The 8,446-nt window shown below is 42.8% G+C and overlaps 1 long non-coding RNA gene across 1 annotated transcript; it reads left to right on the top strand.

Moving 5' to 3' along the window:
* The first annotated feature begins 851 nt into the window (after positions 1 to 851).
* LOC134911052 (uncharacterized) lies at positions 852 to 7,155 on the top strand. The gene is made up of 4 exons (XR_010176293.1): positions 852 to 1,319; positions 1,489 to 1,597; positions 6,775 to 6,883; positions 7,053 to 7,155. It is a non-coding gene; the product is annotated as an uncharacterized LOC134911052 (long non-coding RNA).
* The last annotated feature ends 1,291 nt before the right edge of the window (positions 7,156 to 8,446 follow it).

Genomic DNA, 8,446 nt, shown 5'->3' with positions numbered 1-8,446 from the left:
GTATTACTGCCCTCACACTACAGCGGACAAACACCCACCAGCTGGTCGGCACAATTACAATCCCGCATCAAGGGAACGCTTTTATCATCTTACACCCACGGACTCCGGATAAGGTAATAAGTGTGAGCATCGGCCGGGAAGACGAGCAAGTTTACCATGGTTTTAAGCCGGACATGTGTTCCACTTCTTAGTAGGTAACCTGCGGGCGAACTAACCAGAAGGATTATCACATGCACTGTGATTGAATGGAGGCTCTTGTACGGTATACCACTAACATTTATTCACCATTAACTGCATGACATTGACTATTGTTTCTAATCAGCTTTGCATAAACTGCTTTAACCATATTACTAATAAGCTGCAAGCAAGGTGCTGCTTCCATCATTGCTACTAATATACGTGCTAATTGACCAGATGAATTGACACAAGGACTTTAATACTATAGTAATAGACTGAGAGGAAAAAAAAAGCTCATGAGCAGTTATTCCGGATAAGAGCTATATTGCTGAGTATGTGTCATGTGTGTAATATCTGGTCCTCTTGGGATTTAATATAAGTCATAGTTGTTGAACAAACAAGGAGAGGGATCCCTATAGAGTGGGAGCGGATATTTCCATATATGTACATAAACCAATTTTTTAGAGATTAATTATTAAAAAAAATTTAGTTGTGTATTGTGATTTATATTGTATTTTTATATATTGGCGGCCGGCATTAAGTACATAATGTGCGAAATTATTATAGATTTAAAATAAAATCCACATCAGATGTGAATAGCGCTCTCTTGGTCGTTTTTTCTTTATATCAAGATCCCTCTACTGCAGAAAGTTGAATATAAAAAAACTGATTAATGATACTTGGAGAAAGCAGGTATCAGGTACGCAGTAATCACTGGCAGAAACTAATAATGAGAAGAGCAATGAACATAATTACCTTGGCCAAATGAGTTAGAGGAATAAGATCTTGCCAACTCTGGACACCGCATGAGACGGAGGGTGTCCGGGACCCTGATAATCCTGCTGAGAAGGGCTGGACGATGAGTATGGCTTATCCTCTAACCAGAGCGTCTTGTTGTTACATGCCTCAACATTTCTTATTTTGTGAGTGCATTTGTATTAATAAAAACTTTTTACCCTTTATCAATAAGGTGTGCACTATTATTAGTTGTTCCCTCTCCTTTCATATGGAATGCTTCTAACCCTGTGAGTAGAAACTGTGGAGGAGACCAGATTTTGAACACAAAGATCATGTTAAGAAGCTTCTTGTGGAATATATGACCTCACTACAAAGGTTCTTCACTTGGAACTTTCATTTAAAGGGTGATTATATTTTTGAGACTCTTTATGCTGGTATTGCGCATGGTTACATTTGTCTACCTTTTATCTAAATTGTTTACAGAGAGTCTTGTGACCCTCTCAGTTATGTATTGTGCTGCATGATGTTACTGGTGGATAGCGCAAAATCACAGAATATTTTTGTCTATATTAGGACTGCCTGGCAGAAAGTGATCATGAGAAGAGAAAGGAACATAATTACCCTAATGCATAAATATCTAGAGATCCTTGGCCAAATGGCTGAATCACACCGGGTCAATATGGTGAGTGGAATCAGTGGCTGGATAGAGAAACAGTAATCTGCGTGTTACAGTTCCAATGTATGATGGCTGATGGAAATGTGACCAGAACTTTAGCATGAGAACATGATAGAGGTTCCTTGCTTTGATCGTACAGTTGGGCTTCCGTGTCCAGCATGAAAGGCTTGTGGTGTCATTTGTCAAAGACAGACTCTTTCCACTACACATTGCAAATGGCTTCAACTTTCCCATAATACAAGTCTCTAGTGGTGAAGTTTGTGCTTTGGGCCAAGTGCAGGACAGCAGCAGCAAATTTATTTGGCAAAGGTGGGAACCTTCCATAATATGTCTCTATACTGTACACACAGCAACTGGCTTTATTTTCCTCCAGAACAAGAATGCCCGTAGGCTGACTTGGCAGGTTGTGCAGGACAAACATCATATGATTGAGGGAAGCCAATAAGGAGAATAAACACACTGACATTTTCAATTTTGTGAAATAACACAACCAGGTTTTGCCTTTGCTGGATAACTTTTACACAACTGACGGTTCCATCCAGCTAGCGATCAGCGTATAGCCACACAGTATGGCTTTGTAGTAACTGGCAGCGACAATCAGATGACAATGAAACTTTAGCATTACATTAAGAAGAAATTGCACTCACACATTATTCAAGACAGTGTAGCTTCGTATTACCTAGTAATGCCAATAACCTGATGATGCATTAAGGAGACATTGCATTCACAGTATATAACCAGAAAGATGGACCCCGGTGATGTCTCTTCCTACTGAGGAGTGGTTTAGCAGAAGGTGGTTAGCAGAAGGTGGCTCTCCTCCATTCCAGCAAGCAGCAGGTGAGCAGGGTCCTCAGCCTCTGTGACTTTCCTAGTATGGCTTCTCACCTATTGATGCTCCGATCTCCTGTCAGATGAGCAGCTTTCTGCATGGCCCTGCACTTCCCCTTCCCAGGGAATATAAATTCCCCCCCCCCCAGCTCTCTCATAACTTTGGGACCTCCTCTCCTCCGCCTGTCCCTTTGGTTACTGTCTCCTGAGGCCCCAGCAACAGATCACCCACTGCTCCTTCTGCCCTGTGACCCGGAGGTCCAATCATCTGGCAGGGATTTTCCTGGTTCAGGCTGTTGCTGGCCAGGACTGACACACCAGTTCTCCACTGGTACCAAAACTCCCTGTCAGGAGCTGACAGGATCACTCAAAGTTCAGCCCTCACAAGCCATAGAGCTCTAATGGGGCAGCATGATATATATGTATATATATATATATATATATATATAACAACTTCAACCTGCTGGCTATAACAGAAACATGGCTCACACAATCAGACATGGTCTCCCATGCAGCACTGTCACATGGTGGTCTCCACTTCACACATGCTGTACCTTTAGGCCTGGTAACAGTAAAGGAGGTGGGGTTGGATTAATACTTTCCCAATCTTTCGCATACACAGTTCTACCACAGGTTCCATCACTCACATCATTTGAAATACATTCTATCAGAATTTACACTTCTTTCCATCTGCGTGTTGCAGAGGGATGTAGTTATGTGACCGGCGGTCAGGAGACTACCGGTCACATTACTGATTGCTAATTCCTACACCCCTTTAAATCCCAACAGTTGGCATGACTGCTGGCAGGGACTATTCCTACTCATGAGTGTCCACGACACCCATAAAGTGGGAGTAGACCTGTGCCGAGCGCAGCTCAGTTCCAAGCCCGCAAAGGGCTTCTTGGCTTGCCACCCCTCTGCTGGCATTCTACTGCCAGGATCCCATGGTCAGTACACTGACAGCCGGGATCCCCAGCAGTGGTCACACATACCCAACCCATTGCAGCTATCTACCTGGGCAACCCAAACACATTCTGGAAGATTTTCTATCTGGCTCCCTCACTTCCTATCTTCTGACATCTCCACCTTCATCATGGGTGATTTCAATATTGCTAATGATAGTCCAAAAACTGCTGCTCATGCCTCCAAACTACTCTCTATAACCTCCTCTTTCATCATCATGCACTGACTCCTCTACTCATCAGGAGGCCACTGCCTTGATCTAGTATTCACCAGACTATGCTCAGTTTCTGAATTCACTAACACTCCTTCCCCTCTCTCAGATCACAACCTTATCATCTGCATGCTCTCTGTGTGGGCCAGTCATGTTCTTCTACACCAAATTCATCAAACCATGTCTTTATAGTCCTTGCTTTGTACACTGGGGCAGAGTCATGGTGGAATAGAAAAGGGCCTTCACCAAACTGTTGCCACAAAGTTGGAAGCTTAGCATTGTCCAAAATGTCTTGGTACGCTGATGTATTAAGATTACCCTTCACTGGAGATAAGGGGCCTTGCCCAAACCCTGAGAGACAGCCCCCTACCATTATCCCTCCTCCACCAAACCTCACAGTTGGCATAAATACCCCATTCCATTAAGCACCCGCTGCACAGTTTTTTTGCTTAAGTTAAAGCCAGTGGAAGAATGGATCTCCTCAGCTTTGGAATCAACAGATCGCTGGTGACTTTTACGCACCATGCGCCTTAGCAGTCATTGACCTCGCTCTGTGATTTTTATGTGGTCTTCTGCTTCATGCCTGAGTCACTGTTGTTCCAAAACACTTCAACTTTCTGACAGACAGGTTAGTGTATGTCAGAAATAATATGCCAACAACGCTGAGACCAGACAGAAATTTCTTCAGAATCGAGTTGAAATTTATTTTAGTGCTTAGAAAGTGACAGAGGATGAGATCACAGAGTAATGACCACTTGCTCTATTCCATTTTACATGTAACGATTATCTCTACTGGAATCCTACAGTCATTGTACAACCCTGCCAAGTCATTAACATACCAGGGAGTAACACCCAGACCAAGACCACTGCACTGCACAACCCTGCCAAGTCAGTAAGATACCAGGGAGTAATAGCTATACCAAGATCCAACAAACAATTCCTGGCGCTGTGATTTGTACAGATATGGATGCAGCTCTCTCAGGGGCAATTGGTTTTTATACCCCTATAAATGAAACTAAAGAAAAAACGACCAAGAGAGCGCTATTCACATCTGGTGTGAATTTTATTTTAAATCTATAATAATTTAGCACATTATGTACTTAATGCCGGCAGGCAATATATAAAAATACAATATAAATCACAATACACAACAACATTTTTTTTAATAATTCATCTCTAAAAAATTGGTTTATGTACACATATGGAAATATCCGCTCCCACTCTATAGGGATCCCTCTCCTTGTTTGTTCAACAACTATAACTTATATTAAATCCCAAGAGGAACAGATATTACACACATGACACATACTCAGCAATATAGCTCTTATCCGGAATAACTGCTCATGAGCTTTTTTTGACCTCTCAGTCTATTACTATAGTATTAAAGTCCTTGTGTCAATTTATCTGGTCAATTAGCACGTATATTAGTAGCAATGATGGAAGCAACACCTTGCTTGCAGCTTATTAGTAATATGGTTAAAGCAGTTTATGCAAAGCTGATTAGAAACAACAGTCAATGTCATGCAGCTAATGGTGAATAAATGTTAGTGGTATACCGTACAAGAGCCTCCTGTCAGTCACATTGCATGTGATAATCCTTCTGGTTAGTTCGCCCGCAGGTGACCTACTAAGAAGTGGAACACATGTCTGGCTTAAAACCATGGTAAACTTGCTCGTCCTCCCGGCCGATGCTTACACGACCTTATCCGGAGTTCGTGGGTGTAAGATGATAAAAGCGTTCCCTTGCTGCGGGATTGTAATTGTGCCAACTAGCTGGTGGGTGTTTGTCCGCTGTAGTATGTGGGCAATAATACTGACAGACACGTTTCTCCGCCTACTCGCAAGCATTGGCAGCTTCCTCAGTGTCGCAGACGCGTTTCTCCGCCTACTCGCAAGCATTGGCAGCTTCCTCAGTGTCGAGGAAGCCGCCAATGAGGAAGCCACTGAGGAAGCCGCCGATGCTTGCGAGTAGGCGGAGATATGCAACTGTCAGTATTATTGCCCTCACACTACAGCGGACGAACACCCACCAGCTGGTCGGCGCAATTACAATCCCGCAGCAAGGGAACGCTTTTATCATCTTACACCCACGGACTCCGGATAAGGTAATAAGTGTGAGCATCGGCCGGGAAGACGAGCAAGTTTACCATGGTTTTAAGCCGGACATGTGTTCAACTTCTTAGTAGGTCACCTGCGGGCGAACTAACCAGAAGGATTATTACAGGCTCTTGTACGGTATACCACTAACATTTATTCACCATTAACTGCAGGACATTGACTGTTGTTTCTAATCAGCTTTGCATGAACTGCTTTAACCATATTACTAATAAGCTGCAAGCAAGGTGTTGCTTCCATCATTGCTACTAATATACGTGCTAATTGACCAGATGAATTGACACAAGGACTTTAATACTATAGTAATAGACTGAGAGGTCAAAAAAAGCTCATGAGCAGATATTCCGGATAAGAGCTATATTGCTTAGTATGTGTCATGTGTGTAATATCTGTTCCTCTTGGGATTTAATATAAGTTATAGTTGTGGAACAAACAAGGAGAGGGATCCCTATAGAGTGGGAGCGGATATTTCCATATGTGCATAAACCAATTTTTTAGAGATGAATTATTTAAAAAAAATTAGTTGTGTATTGTGATTTATATTGTATTTTTATATATTGGCGGCCGGCATTAAGTACATAATGTGCGAAATTATTATAGATTTAAAATAAAATCCACATCAGATGTGAATAGCGCTCTCTTGGTCGTTTTTTCTTTATATCAAGATCCCTCTACTGCAGAAAGTTGAATATAAAAAAACTGATTAATGATACTTGGAGAAAGCAGGTATCAGGTACGCAGTAATCACTGGCAGAAACTAATAATGAGAAGAGCAAGGAACATAATTACCTTGGCCAAATGAGTTAGAAGAATAAGATCTTGCCAACTCTGGACACCGCATGAGACGGAGGGTGTCCGGGACCCTGCTTATACTGCTGAGAAGGGCTGGATGATGAGTATGTCTTATCCTCTAACCAGAGCGTCTTGTTGTTACATGCTTTAACATTTCTTATTTTGTGAGTGCATTTGTATTAATAAAAACTTTTTACCCTTTATCAATAAGTTGTGCACTATTATTAGTTGTTCCCTCTCCTTTCATATGGAATGCTTCTAACCCTGTGAGTAGAAACTGTGGAGGAGACCAGATTTTGAACACAAAGATCATGATAAGAAGCTTCTTGTGGAATATATAACATCACTACAAAGGTTCTTCACTTGGAACTTTCATTTAAAGGGTGATTATATTTTTGAGACTCTTTATGCTGGTATTGTGCATGGTTACATTTGTCTACCTTTTATCTAAATTGTTTATAGAGAGTCTTGTGACCCTCTCAGTTATGTATTGTGCTGCATGATGTTACTGGTGGATAGCACAAAATTACAGAATATTTTTGTGTATATTAGGACTGCCTGGCAGAAAGTGATCATGAGAAGAGAAAGGAACATAATTACCCTAATGCATAAATATCTAGAGATCCTTGGCCAAATGGCTGAATCACACCGGGTCAATATGGTGAGTGGAATCAGTGGCTGGATAGAGAAACAGTAATCTGCGTGTTACAGTTCCAATGTATGATGGCTGATGGAAATATGACCAGAACTTTAGCATGAGAACTAGAGATGAGCGCCTGAAATTTTTCGGGTTTTGTGTTTTGGTTTTGGGTTCGGTTCCGCGGCCGTGTTTTGGGTTCGACCGCGTTTTGGCAAAACCTCACCGAATTTTTTTTGTCGGATTCGGGTGTGTTTTGGATTCGGGTGTTTTTTTCAAAAAACACTAAAAAACAGCTTAAATCATTGAATTTGCGGTCATTTTGATCCCATAGTATTATTAACCTCAATAACCATAATTTATACACATTTTCAGTCTATTCTGAACACCTCACACCTCACAATATTATTTTTAGTCCTAAAATTTGCACCGAGGTCGCTGTGTGACTAAGATAAGCGACCCAAGTGGCCGACACAAACACCTGGCCCATCTAGGAGTGGCACTGCAGTGTCACGCAGGATGGCCCTTCAAAAAAATACTCCCCAAACAACACATGACGCAAAGAAAAAAAGAGGCGCAATGAGGTAGCTGACTGTGTGAGTAAGACTAGCGACCCTAGTGGCCGACACAAACACCGGGCCCATCTAGGAGTGGCACTGCAGTGTCACGCAGGATGGCCCTTCCAAAAAACACTCCCCAAACAGCACATGACGCAAAGAAAAAAAGAGGCGCAATGAGGTAGCTGACTGTGTGAGTAAGACTAGCGACCCTAGTGGCCGACACAAACACCGGGCCCATCTAGGAGTGGCACTGCAGTGTCACGCAGGATGGCCCTTCCAAAAAACCCTCCCCAAACAGCACATGACGCAAAGAAAAAAAGAGGCGCAATGAGGTAGCTGACTGTTTGAGTAAGATTAGCGACCCTAGTGGCTGACACAAACACCGGGCCCATCTAGGAGTGGCACTGCAGTGTCACGCAGGATGGCCCTTCCAAAAAACCCTCCCCAAACAGCACATGACGCAAAGAAAAAAAGAGGCGCAATGAGGTAGCTGACTGTGTGAGTAAGATTAGCGACCCTAGTGGCCGACACAAACACCGGGCCCATCTAGGAGTGGCACTGCAGTGTCACGCAGGATGTCCATTCCAAAAAACCCTCCCCAAACAGCACATGACGCAAAGAAAAAAAGAGGCGCAATGAGGTAGCTGACTGTGTGAGTAAGATTAGCGACCCTAGTGGCCGACACAAACACCGGGCCCATCTAGGAGTGGCACTGCAGTGTCACGCAGGATGGCCCTTCCAAAAAACCC

Source organism: Pseudophryne corroboree, chromosome 4 (genome assembly GCF_028390025.1).
Source record: "Pseudophryne corroboree isolate aPseCor3 chromosome 4, aPseCor3.hap2, whole genome shotgun sequence".
NCBI classification, from domain to species: domain Eukaryota; kingdom Metazoa; phylum Chordata; class Amphibia; order Anura; family Myobatrachidae; genus Pseudophryne; species Pseudophryne corroboree.
This window is presented reverse-complemented; position numbering and strand designations above follow the sequence as displayed.